The sequence below is a fragment of the Panulirus ornatus genome, chromosome 5 (genome assembly GCF_036320965.1).
Source record: "Panulirus ornatus isolate Po-2019 chromosome 5, ASM3632096v1, whole genome shotgun sequence".
NCBI lineage: Eukaryota > Metazoa > Arthropoda > Malacostraca > Decapoda > Palinuridae > Panulirus > Panulirus ornatus.
In genome coordinates, this window is record NC_092228.1 from 12,471,827 (window position 1) to 12,484,761 (window position 12,935).

Genomic DNA, 12,935 nt, shown 5'->3' on the forward strand with positions numbered 1-12,935 from the left:
GCGCAGTTGCCGTGAAGGGATAGTCTGATGTGGCCCCATCCTTCTTTGGCACCCTTTTTGATCCACCCACTTCCTCCTGCACCCTCCCCGAAACCATCACCCACCACCAGCATGTTATCTTGTCCCTCCTGGACACCATTAGTTAGCCTGTGGCTAAAACGGAAATGATGGGGTGACGTGACGTGAGCTACACAGACGATGAAGAAGCCTTCGATGCGGACCGTGGTGTCTCAAGCACCTCGAATGGGAAATGTGGGAATAGCCGGTGTCTCCGGAAGGTGGACTTACCACTCCATCACAACACTTATGTTGTAAGTGTGGCTATTGCCAGTGCCTCCACGGTGAAAAGCTCAGTCAAGGCCAGGGGTAGTTGTAAAGACAAGTGTCCCGTGTGTGTGTGGGTGAGTGGATGTTTTTTGAAGGCTCCACTCACGGACAGAGGTCCACGTCAAGGCCGGGCCTTAGGTGAAATAGAGAGAGAATAATCAAAGGAAAAAAAGCAAAGACGGGGGGAGTATTTAGGCATTCTGGAGCAAGTGTACAACATGTGCAGTAAGGTCCTGCCTGTGGTTAATCCTGGATGGATAGGATTTAAGAAGGTCAGGGTGGCAGAGCTGACGTAAAGTATGGCACGACAGACCCACGTCCGTGGAACATGTGTCTCGGGAACATGTTTTATTCTCTCGTAAAGATAGCGTCCAAACCGTCTCTTCCTCCCCTCTCTCCTTCTCCCTTCTCCTAACCCTGGTCAGCATAGGTTCTCCCTACGTCACCTTCACCCTATTTAACCTGCCTGCCCTCCCTTCGTCCACGTATCACCACCTCCTCTCTCAGCCTCTGCCCGTCTCCAGCCATCATCTCCCCCCACACATCATTATCACCTCCACCAACCAGTAATCTCCCCGCTCGACCTCCGCCACCTGTGATCTCCCTGCCCCGAGGTCAGTGGACGGCCAGTAAAGTTCCCCCGCTCGCGCGTGTGTGTGTGTGTGTGTCACGGGCAGGTATGGATGACTCCCCACTCCCCCTGTCTCTCCCCTCTGCTCTAGGCGGGTGGCTTAACACCAGACGGGTTTAGTACACTGCCGCTTGTGGCGGCACGGGGCACCAGCCTGCCAGTCAGCCCGTGTGTGTGTGTGTGTGTGTGTGTGTGAGCCGGTGATGTAGCAGGTTGCGCGGGAGCTGTGATCGGGCGGAAGGCCTCCCAGCATAATTATGCCCTTTCGATTTTGTCATCTGGAAATCACTTTCCAATATTTATTCCATCACGCTATTGGTTCGGAGTGGAACGGTTTACGGGCTGGTGTCGGGAGAGGAGGGAGGCGAGGGCTGGTGTTGGGAGAGGAGGGAGGCGAGGGCTGGTGTTGGGAGAGGAGGGAGGCGAGGGCTGGTGTCGGGAGAGGAGGGAGGCGAGGGCTGGTGTTGGGAGAGGAGGGAGGCGAGGGCTGGTGTCGGGAGAGGAGGGAGGCGAGGGCTGGTGTCGGGAGAGGAGGGAGGCGAGGGCTGGTGTCGGGAGAGGAGGGAGGCGAGGGCTGGTGTCGGGAGAGGAGGGAGGCGAGGGCTGGTGTCGGGAGAGGAGGGAGGCGAGGGCTGGTGTCGGGAGAGGAGGGAGGCGAGGGCTGGTGTCGGGAGAGGAGGGAGGCGAGGGCTGGTGTCGGGAGAGGAGGGAGGCGAGGGCTGGTGTCGGGAGAGGAGGGAGGCGAGGGCTGGTGTCGGGAGAGGAGGGAGGCGAGGGCTGGCGGCCGTGCTGAGGAATGCCTGTCACTGGAGTGGGGTCGGGGTTGGGGGGTATATATGTCTACCCGGGGCGGCAGCTGTGTCCCTCACCTCCAGGTGTAGTTTACTGAGGGACTGGCTACGTCGGGAAATGTCTCCCTCTCTCTCCGGGCGAGTCTGGACTTGGGATATATATATTTTTTCCAATTTTCCCCCCCCTTTTTTTGAGGTGTATTTGGTGAGTGAATGATGCTGCTGTATATGTTGGTACCTGGCGGCAATGTGGTTCGTGGTAGCACCTGGCTTACGAGACACGTTTGACGTGTTTGGTGTCGGGGACGGTCCACTAACACAAGAGGATTGGAAGGGGTTGGGGTTGGATGGGGCGTCTTACAAAATGATGGTCCGGTGGGAAGGCACGCGAGGGGTGAGGGGAATAAAACGGGGAGAGGGAGGAGGAGGTAAGGAAAACAGAAGGAACGAGGAACAGAAAAAAAAAACGGGAAAGAGAGAGAAATGATATAGGAAGGAACATGGACAAAGATGGTGTCATGCTGAGCATGTTATCATGATAAGCACCGTGACCCATAGTGGAGGTCAAAGCCACGATGGCTCTGACCTAATTGCTCGTCGTGTTGGTTGTGCCAGACACCAGTAAACTGGCCTTGAGGAGGAGGAGGGGAGGAGCAGCAGCAGCAGTGAGGATGATGGTGATCATGTAGTGGGGAAATTGATGTAGAGCGGATGGGGAATGAAGGGGGGGTTGAAGCTGGGAAGGAGGAGGAGGAGGAGGAGAGAGATGGAGGGGGTAAACGGGTCAGTTTCCTGCAGTAAGAGGGATGGGGGTTAGACTTTGAATAGGTGGTGGTTGGGGACAGTGGGTGAGGGGGGATGTAAAAGAGGAAGAAGAAGAGGAGGAGGAGGTGGAGGAGGAATGGTATAGTGTGAAGGTCCCCAGAGCCGTCAACGCCAGGACAGGGCCTGAGGCTCCCCCGCTCATACAGGGGTGTGTATAATGCATCAGCACACCGCCTGGAGGAAGCCTAACGCCCCACAGCACCACAGTGTCCCTCCTCCTCCTCCGAGCTTCTGTCGCTGCTGCTGAAGCCGCCGCTGCCGCTACTACTGAAGCTGCTACTGAAGCCGCCGCTGCCGCTTCTACTGAAGCTGCTACTGAAGCCGCCGCTGCCGCTTCTACTGAAGCTGCTACTGAAGCCGCCGCTGCCGGGCCGTCACAGGAGACATGCCAATTAGGTTTTTGTCGTCTCTCCCGTGGCACCCAATCGTCGTTATCAGCGGGACACGTCGCACGGTGAGGCTGTGCCACGACGGCTGCTGGTATCGCGCACCATCTGTCCTCCAGCCGGCCACGGAGATCCGTCTACCTGGGTGTACATAATACGTCCAGTGTTGAAGATTATCTGCCTATCTATCACGCAGCAGTTGATTGATAATAATGGATGTTGCTCTACCCCTTGTTATCTTGAAGTTTGGCGTTTGTTTTTCATTAATTGATGCCATTTTATTCTTTCGTTTCTTTTAGAGGCGCGAAGAATTTTCTCAGCCACAGCTAACATTGCAACATTCATTTTGGTAATTTCAGGACATTTTAATTTTGATTCAGAAGACGCAGTTGCTTTCTTGGATGGAAATGTTAATTTAACCCGTCGAGCAAGGTTCTCAACCCGATCTCATACGTTTGTGCGCTGTACGTAGTGCTCCCAGATCTGACACGTATTACCAGCATCTGTCTGTCTGTCTATATACGCATACTTTATGCGCATAGTATTTTCTTTTGATGATGTCTGTTGGAAAACAGATTTTGAAAGCTTAGAGCAGTTGTCATATCTGTGTGTGTGTGTGTGCGACGTGAATCCTTGACATACATGGCCTTGCGTTATTTCTGAACTTCCCCCACGACTGATGGAGGTTCTGGGTCGAATGGCTGGTGTGCTTTGCATGTTTACGGCGTCATGTACTTGATGCGGAGCACGGCAATGGCCATATGGAGAGGGGGAGTAACACTTGCGTTGCAGGTATTACAGTACCACTTGTGGCCTCCTCTCCCTTCATTCACAGAACATGAGGCGGGGGTCCGTGTGCCACGAAAATTAACTTGGGTTAACACATGATGGAACTAGGCTCGAACTCAGACCCTCTGATGATTCAAGTGTTTAGAGTGACGTCCATCAGCGTCCCATCGCATCTCAGGAGGAGGAGGAGGCCGGTGTCGAGCGAAATATCTGACCCCAGCGATATGAGTGACCTGCCCTTAACACATGACACATTTTAGCGAGATTCCGTACATAGGGCCTGAGCCTGCGAAATATTGATGTGTTGAATGACACGTTAGTGAGTGGGAAGTGAGTATCTTGTGCTGTCTGTACTCGGCTTTACGTTTTCATCGGTATGAAATGTATGTTGAGGAGAATCTAATTGTGAATATCATTTTCAGTTTCATATATACATGCCAACGGTGTTTTGAGCTGAACTTGTCAAAACTGATATAAATATTTTTTCATTGTTTCCAGGTATGTGGTTCAACTGGACCCGGCTCTCATCTCCATACCCACTGGACAAGATCGTGGGGCATGGTGTGTGTGGTGAGCTGAGGTGAGCTACAGATGCACGATGTAGTTTGTGCAGGAAGTATTCGGAAAGACGTGTTGCCGCCTTCCTTAAGAATCTCATCACCAGAAACTAAACTGTTTATTAAGCACTTTGAATTCGTGTCCGCTCCAAACCGTGTCTGCATCCACACGGAGGGAGATCCAGGGTCATTTTCGTCACCGTGACGGACAGAATTCCAGCCTTCGCCCTCCCACAGCCGTAATGGATCCACCACTCCCTCCCTCAGGAGAATTCCGTGTACCGTGCAAATGACCTACACTCTCCACACCACAAACGTAAACACAGACGGCTGTAAACAGAACATTGACCGATGCCACTTTTCGACGGGTAAAAAAAATGATAGAAATATTCCACCTTGACCGCTTCTCATACTGCCCGGTCGTCTACCCTCTCAGTGGCAAATTGGACAGAGTTGCAACACGTAAAAGACAGTGAGCACTCAGAACAATCACTGGCTGCTTAGCATACAAAAACCTCCTCACCACCTGCACACTTGAGACAAAAAATACATACAATACAGTATCAAACCAGTATGCCAGGCACTTCTCTCTGCGCAGTAGCACCAGTACCCACCTTTTCTCACTACATAACCCCAACCACCAGCCTCCTAGTGGAAATGAAGAAAAACACCTTACCCTTGCTTGTCCCACCTCAGCGGCATGACATGTTCGTGATGGACTCGGCCAGCCTTCCGTCATGGTCGTGCCGCGGGTGGGAAAGTCACCTTCGTTTCCATCACTCTGTCGACCACTCAGCGCACCCGGGACTTGACGTTCCCTCCTCCTCCTCCACCCTCGAGCACTGTCGACCACTCAGCGAACCCGGGACTTGACGTTCCCTCCTCCACCTCCTCCTCCTCCCTCGAGCACTGTCGACCACTCAGCGAACCCGGGACTTGACGTTCCCTCCTCCACCTCCTCCTCCTCCCTCGAACACTGTCGACCACTCAGCGAACCCGGGACTTGACCCACCCCCTCCTCCACCCTCGAACACTCGACCACTCAGCGAACCCGGGACTTGACCCACCCCCTCCTCCACCCTCGAACACTCGACCACTCAGCGAACCCGGGACTTGATGTTCCCTCCTCCTCCTCCACCCTCGAACACTGTCGACCACTCAGCGAACCCGGGACTTGACCCACCCCCTCCTCCACCCTCGAACACTCGACCACTCAGCGAACCCGGGACTTGACCCCCTCCTCCTCCACCCTTGAACACTGTCGACCACTCAGCGAACCCGGGACTTGACCCACCTCCTCCTCCACCCTTGAACACTGTCGACCACTCAGCGAACCCTGGACTTGACCCACCTCCTCCTCCACCCTCGAACACTGTCGACCACTCAGCGTACCCGAGACTTGACCCACCCCCTCCTCCACCCTTGAACACTGTCGACCACTCAGCGAACCCGGGACTTGACCCACCTCCTCCTCCACCCTCGAACGCTACCCGCAGTACTCATCCCCTTTCCCCTTGAGCTTCGCCGTACTCGGAGTCAGAACACAGAGGCCTTTCTCATTAAACATTGCACATGTCTCACTCCTTTTGTTCATCTGGGTTATGTCTACTTGCCTTGACACACCAGCTTGTATATATTTACACACCGGTGTGTGTGTGTGTGTGTGTGTGTGTGTGTGTGTGTGTGTGTGTGTGTACACCCCCCCCGGGAGTAAAGACGTGTTGTATATATAGAAGTTTAAGAGATGGGGTAACACGAGTCTAAGAAACTTTCTCCGCGTGACAATGAGTCATCACACACACACACACACACACACACGTAGGATTACGGTTATAATGAGCATTATACATAGTAATCGTTGCAGTTGTGATGTTGAATGGTTTATCCTGCCATGATTACTTCGTCCTTGGGGTCGTACGCTGCATGATAGTCCTTAGCCCCGTACGTGCCGTGGTCACCTCGTCCTTGGGGTCGTACGTGGCGTGATAGTCCTTAACCCCGTACGTGCCGTGGTTACCTCGTCCTTGGGGTCGTACGTGGCGTGATAGTCCTTAGCCCACGCACCTGCCGTGGTTACCTCGTCCTTGGGGTCGTACGTGGCGTGATAGTCCTTAGCCCACGCACCTGCCTTGGTTAAATCGTCCTTGGGGTCGTACGTGGCGTGATTACCTCGTTCTTGGGGTCGTACGTGGCGTGATTAGTCCTTAACCCCGTACGTACCATAGTTACCTCGTCCTTGGGGTCGTACGTGGCGTGATTACCTCGTCCTTGGGGTCGTACGTGCCGTGATTACCTCATCCTTGGGGTCGTACGTGCCGTGATTACCTCATCCTTGGGGTCGTACGTGGCGTGATTAGTCCTTAGCCCCGTACGTGCCGTGGCGATAGTGTGGCTCCCAGCGCCCCCTGTGTGGCGGACACCCAAAATACCAGATATTGTAAACCTCGGAGGTCGACCCTGGTTGCTCTGGACACTTGAGAGAGAGACCCCCAAACGTAAGCAGTCCTCAAGCCTCCCTCCCGATATGGTGGGAGGAGGAGGAGGAGAAGGCTACCACCACCATGCCAAGGATTTTAGGGGGGGGAGGTCTGCCACCGAGCCCCCCCTCTTCACCCGTCAGTGCTAGGGAGTTATTCATGACCCCAGAGACTCACCACACCCCCTTTTCTCTCTCTCTCTCTCTCTCTCTCTCTCTCTCTCTCTCTCTCTCTCTCTCTCTCTCTCTCTCTCTCTCCATCTCTCCTCCATCCTCCTCCTCTTCTTCATGTATTACCACCTGTTCCCCATCTTTCCCCCCACCTCAAGAGATGTTCGGAGGAAGCCTGTGTGTGTGTGTGTGTGTGTGTGTACCGTGTCCCAGGCCGTGGTATCCAGCGACTATGCCAGGCTAGGTACCTCAAAGACAGCAGGCATAAGAAACATGGCCTGGCCGTCTCCAGGGAGAGAGAGAGAGAGAGAGAGAGAGAGAGAGAGAGAGAGAGAGAGAGAGAGAGAGAGAGAGAGAACAAACTCCTGGAAGATAGGAAAAAAAGAAAGAAAAAAAAAAGCTCCCATTGTCCGAGATTCGACATTTTAACCTGCGGGGAAAATATATGTCCTTAGCCTTTAGGGAGGAGGAGCGGGCCAGGGAACACCACCCCTGTGTGACGCTCCTGGTGGTGGCTGGTCTCGATGTGCTGCTGCTGCTGCTGCTGCTCCTGCTGCTGCTCCTCCTCCTCCTCCTCCGGGAACGCTAGGGGATCGTTCCGTAGTGAGGACAGATTGTAGACAGGAGGAATCCAGGACAGGAACGTAGATGAAGGGAGAAATAGTGATGAGCCGTGGCACCCTACTTACTAGACACTGATCTTAGTATACCAGACCCACCCCACCTTCAGCGTCCCAGGGGTCGTCACACATTGTCCCCGTCAGTATCCCAGGGATTAGACTGTGACCCCGGGATCAAGTGAGTGACCCCCCGCGAGTGTCCGAAGACCACAGAATGAGACGGGCATACCTTGTCCCCCCTCTCCGTCACTGTCCCAGGACCAGAGAGAGTGAACCTGGTACACTGCACCTCCCCCAACCCGTCCGTCACTGTCCCAGGACCAGAGAGAGAGAGTGACCCTGGTACACCGGACCTCCTCCACCCCGTCCGTCACTGTTCCAGGATCGGAGCCTCCTGAGGTAAACACTTGACTTGTAATTAATTTGAGAAAAAGAGAATAACATTCGTAAGACCAGAGTTGCAAGGAGGGTCTCTTTTGTTTGATCTTGACTTGGCTTTGTTGGTTTAATGAATGTTTTCCTGGCTTACTGGAAGCTCCCACCCAATCCCTCCCTCCCTCCCTCCCCCTCACAGGCATCACAACCTCTCCCACACTGTAGCCATCACCCACCTAACCCAACCCAACCCACCCTCCTCCTCCTCTCCAACCACCACCACCAACAACAGTTTGACAAACCTCCACCATCATGACCACCACCACCCCGGATCGTGTGATGATATAGGCGCCACGGGCTTGTGTGCTGGCCTGGGTTGCCTGCAGAATTCATAGCTAGTTCTGAGTACGGGGGAGCAGCAACCCCGTGTGGTAGGGGAGTGTGTGTGGTACGGGAGAGCAGCAACCAGGTGTGTGTGTGTGGACGTGCAACCTCGTCGTTGGTGTGTCTTCTAGGGCGACGGAGTGGTACAGTACCTGCCCTGGTGCCTACCTGGTCGGTAGGGACTTCCGTATCCGTGTGTGTGTGTGTGTGTGTGTGTGTGTCTGCTGTTGAGCGTCATTCGTTATCATTGGTTGTTTTCTGTCGTTATACATGTCAACTCGTTTGTCGGTCGCCATGACATGCACTCGGAAGTGAACCGACTATTCTATATTGTCAATATTAGGCCATGACGGTGCCTGGTGCAAACCGCTCTGTACGTCCTTCATCCATTCTTTCATCCACTCGTTGATTCTCCTCCGCTTCTGAGCGTCAGAGGAAACCAGCTCAAACCATCACGTTCCCGGTGTGGAGAGCCGAACCCCCCTGTAGGTAGGGAGGCCGGCATCCAGCCTGCCTGACACTGCCAGACGGTAGGTTATCAGTGTATGTTCCCCGTTCCCCCCCGGGTGCTGCGGCAGTGGAGCAGAAGGTGGTGTCGGGTTCTTGTCGCCAGTGCTTCAAGTAGGAAGAAGAGGAGGGGGAGGATGGCTCCACGATGCCAGCAGCAAGAAGATGGAGAGGCTTTTTGGAGTTAGCCATTCGAGAGCCAGACTTTGATGACGAGTCCTCTAAGGAATTCTTCCGCCTGTCAGAAGACGAGCTAAGGAGTAGGAGAGAGGAGGGAGAGGGTGATGGTTCCCCTCCTCCTGCCCTCTGTGTGTGTGTGTGTGTGTGTGTGTGTGGGAGAGGCAAGATGTGGTGGAGGCAGTCGCGACCGACAGCAGCAGCAGCATCAGACTCAGGAGGAGCTAACTTGCATCAAACACGTTGGTCGGCTCGCGCGTCACGTGGTTCCAGATGCCCCAGGCTCGCTGACGTGAATGGGGAAGACTCTCTCTCTCTCTCTCTCTCTCTCTCTCTCTCTCTCTCTCTCTCTCTCTCTCTCGCATGGGGAAGTGATCCCAAGAAACGTGGAGCGAGTTTCATGAAGCTCGTTCAAATAAGACGGTTGAACACCCGCCCTCGTCTTGTGTCGATGGAGGAAGGAAGGAGCGTGTTGTAGGTGCGTGTGTAATATTACGTGTAGACTCCAGCTTACGGCAGGTACCCATTCATCCAGTCCCAGAGGGAGAGTGGTGGAGCCAGGCGGGCTGTCCTACCCACAACAGGGACCTTAGGCCCTTGACATTGGTGGGATGTGTTGCTAGCACTGTGGGGAGTGTGTGTGTGTGATTACTACTCGTGTGTTACGGGGAGAGAATGTTACACGCGTTGCTCCGTCTCTCGCTTTTGTATGTATGTCTATACTCCTTTGTATGCACACACACACACACACACACACACACACACACACACACACACACACACACACACACACCGGTCTAAGCCAAGTGTGTGTGTATGTGTGTGTGTGTGTGTGTGTGTGTGTCCATCAACGTTATTGTGAGTGATAGGGGAGCAGGGTCTTGTATCCCGTGCAGCCTGACTGTGCGTCTCTTATCTCGTTATCTGCTGGTGAATGCCTGTATGCCGGTGAGATAACGGAACTGGCCTGATCACCCACCCACTGGCGGCCGAGCCCCAATGGTGGGTCGAGGGATGGACAGGAGTGGTGTGTGTGTGTAGTGTGGTGTGGGTGTTGGTAGGTAGAGAGGGCTTGGCACACCCTTGGCACACACGCTCGTGGAAGCGTGCGCGCGTGCGTTCGTGCTCTTCGCTACGTGCCCGACCTCACGTACCCCCCCAGGATGCAAGAGGAAGATAGCTATGTACAGACAGTCCTCCCTGTCCTCTCGAACGATGCGGGTCTTGCATAAGACATGAGGGCGACGGTCGAACTGACCGACCCAGGGCTGTGAACGTCCAGGGGGTGACGCCCTCCGTGAAGGACGTGTTTGGTTTACCCCAGCCACACATACATACCCCCCCCCCCCCGACCTTTCCTTTTACCCCCACCTTCCCTCCACTACAGACCGTGATCCCTCCCTCCCTCCCTCCCTCCCTCCCTCCCTCCCTCCCTTCCCTTCCCTACCACCTTCCATCCAAAGTTCACTCCTGACTCGCGTCTTTTACCCAGACTCTCTTTCTCCATCCTTCTACCCCTCGATCCAGGACCTTTCCCTCCGTTCCCTCCACATCCAGCCAGAGACCCAGTCCTCCCCCCTTCCCCCCGCTCTCTCTCTCTCTCTCTCTCTCTCTCTCTCTCTCTCTCTCTCTCTCTCTCTCTCTCTCTCTCTCTCTCCAGCTTCCTCTTTACCCCAGTTCGTTACGTTATGCTTTAAGCGGGTGCTCCTAAGTGTCTAACTTCTTTCGTAATGGTGGAGACTTAAAAGAGAGAGGGGGGTACGGGAACACATGTTACCTCACGTTGCTCTCAGCTTCAACTCTTGTTATTTTTTTTTTTACATATATTTTGTCCGACGAAATGCTATGATTGGATCGCACTGCTGTCACTAGGTACCCCTGTACGGATGTTGCCAGCTGGGTGTACTACGCATGTGGCAGCTGTCAGAATGATTGGATACATTGTATACACACACAATAGAAGAAACATAGCTTTATATCGACACAGTGAATACCTGATATATATGCAGGGGCTGTGTTGAAAGTGTAGGAAAGGAGGTATCTCCTTCAGAACACCATCAATATTACGTATGAGTCCAGTGACATGGGTTGTGCGTTGTTGGGTTCGCTAAGTTGACCTCACATGACGACCCTCATCGGCTCTCTTGACCCCTCATGACGACCCTCTCATGGCTGTGTTAAACCCCCCCCTCATGACGACCCTCTCATTACTGTGTTAGACGACCCTCTCATGGCTGTGTTAAACCCCCCCTCATGACGACCCTCTCATGGCTGTGTTAAAACCCCCCCTCATGACGACCCTCTCATGGCTGTGTTAAACCCCCCCTTCTCATGACGACCCTCTCATGGCTGTGTTAAAACCCCCTCATGACGACCCTCTCATGGCTTTGTTAAACCCCCCTTCTCATGACGACCCTCTCATGGCTGTGTTAAAACCCCCCCTTCTCATGACGACCCTCTCATGGCTGTGTTAAACACCCCCTCATGACGACCCTCTCATGGCTGTGTTAAACACCCCCTCTCATGACGACCCTCTCATGGCTGTGTTAAAACCCCCCTCATGACGACCCTCTCATGGCTGTGTTAAACACCCCCTCATGACGACCCTCTCATGGCTCTGTTAAACCCCTCCCCCTCATGACGACCCTCTCATGGCTGTGTTAAACACCCCCTCATGACGACCCTCTCATGGCTGTGTTAAACACCCCCTCATGGCTGTGTTAAAACCCCCCCTTCTCATGACGACCCTCTCATGGCTGTGTTAAACCCCCCCTTCTCATGACGACCCTCTCATGACTGTGTTAAACACCCCCTCATGACGACCCTCTCATGGCTGTGTTAAACCCCCCCTTCTCATGACGACCCTCTCATGGCTGTGTTAAACACCCCCTCATGACGACCCTCTCATGGCTGTGTTAAACCCCCCCTCAATGACCTGGCGGCACACGAGACGGCAAACTGGAGACTTGGTCATGAGGTAATGAGCCGTGGTATAATGCAGTATAATAACCTGTGTTAATGCCTTTAAAACACACATAACTTGCCCGTCCTCAGAGCAGTGGGGCAAATTGAAGCCAAACTTCTCGCGCGCCTTTGTACCTCCCCGTCACTGAGGCTAGGGAGACTCGCCTTCCACGTTGGGTTTAACCCGCTCAGGTCTCGGGTACAGGCTGATTACAGATACAGTGGCTCATCGCCATGCGTACAGGTACAGTGGGGGGAGACACTGTTGGTACAGATACAGTGGCTCATCGTCATGCGTACAGGTACAGTGGGGGGAGACACTGTTGGTACAGATACAGTCGCACCCACTCCGTGCGTACGGGTACAGTAGGAGTACGCTATTGCTACGCATACAGTGGCACTTACGCCATGCGTACAGGTACAGTGGGGGAGACACTGTTGGTACAGATACAGTGGCACCTACGCCATGCGTACAGGTACAGTAGGAACACGCTATTGCTACGCATACAGTGGCATTTACGCCGTGCGTACACGTACAGTGGCAACACTATCGCTACAAATACAATGGCTCTACGCCATGGTTACAGTTACAGGGGAGGGGGGGATACTCCATGGTATAGGCCACCGTAGCATGACGGCAGAGTTGCTGACGGAGTGGATCATGTATGGAGTGGTGGCCGGTGTCAGCACACATCCCCCTCCTCCCCATTCAGCGTCAGGACCTAGTGGCTGGGCTCCCTCCCTCCCTCCCCGCTCTCGTCAGCAGTGTTATCAGGGTCCACTCCCTGACGTGCCCTCTTGTTGACTTGTGTGTGTGTGTGTGTGTGTGTGTGCTGCCACTCGTCTCCCATGCCCACATACACTGAGGAACGGCCGATGTAACACCAGGTTACGCTAGCGCAATCAAACACCGTCGATCGCACATGAAAAAGCCCATTGAATCCTTTAAACATTG

At 54.1% G+C, this 12,935-nt stretch overlaps 1 protein-coding gene across 1 annotated transcript in view; it reads left to right on the top strand.

Moving 5' to 3' along the window:
- Window positions 1–12,935, top strand: part of LOC139748573 (endothelin-converting enzyme 2-like) — a 665,699-nt gene that overhangs the window by 65,471 nt on the left and 587,293 nt on the right. The window lies entirely within an intron of this gene.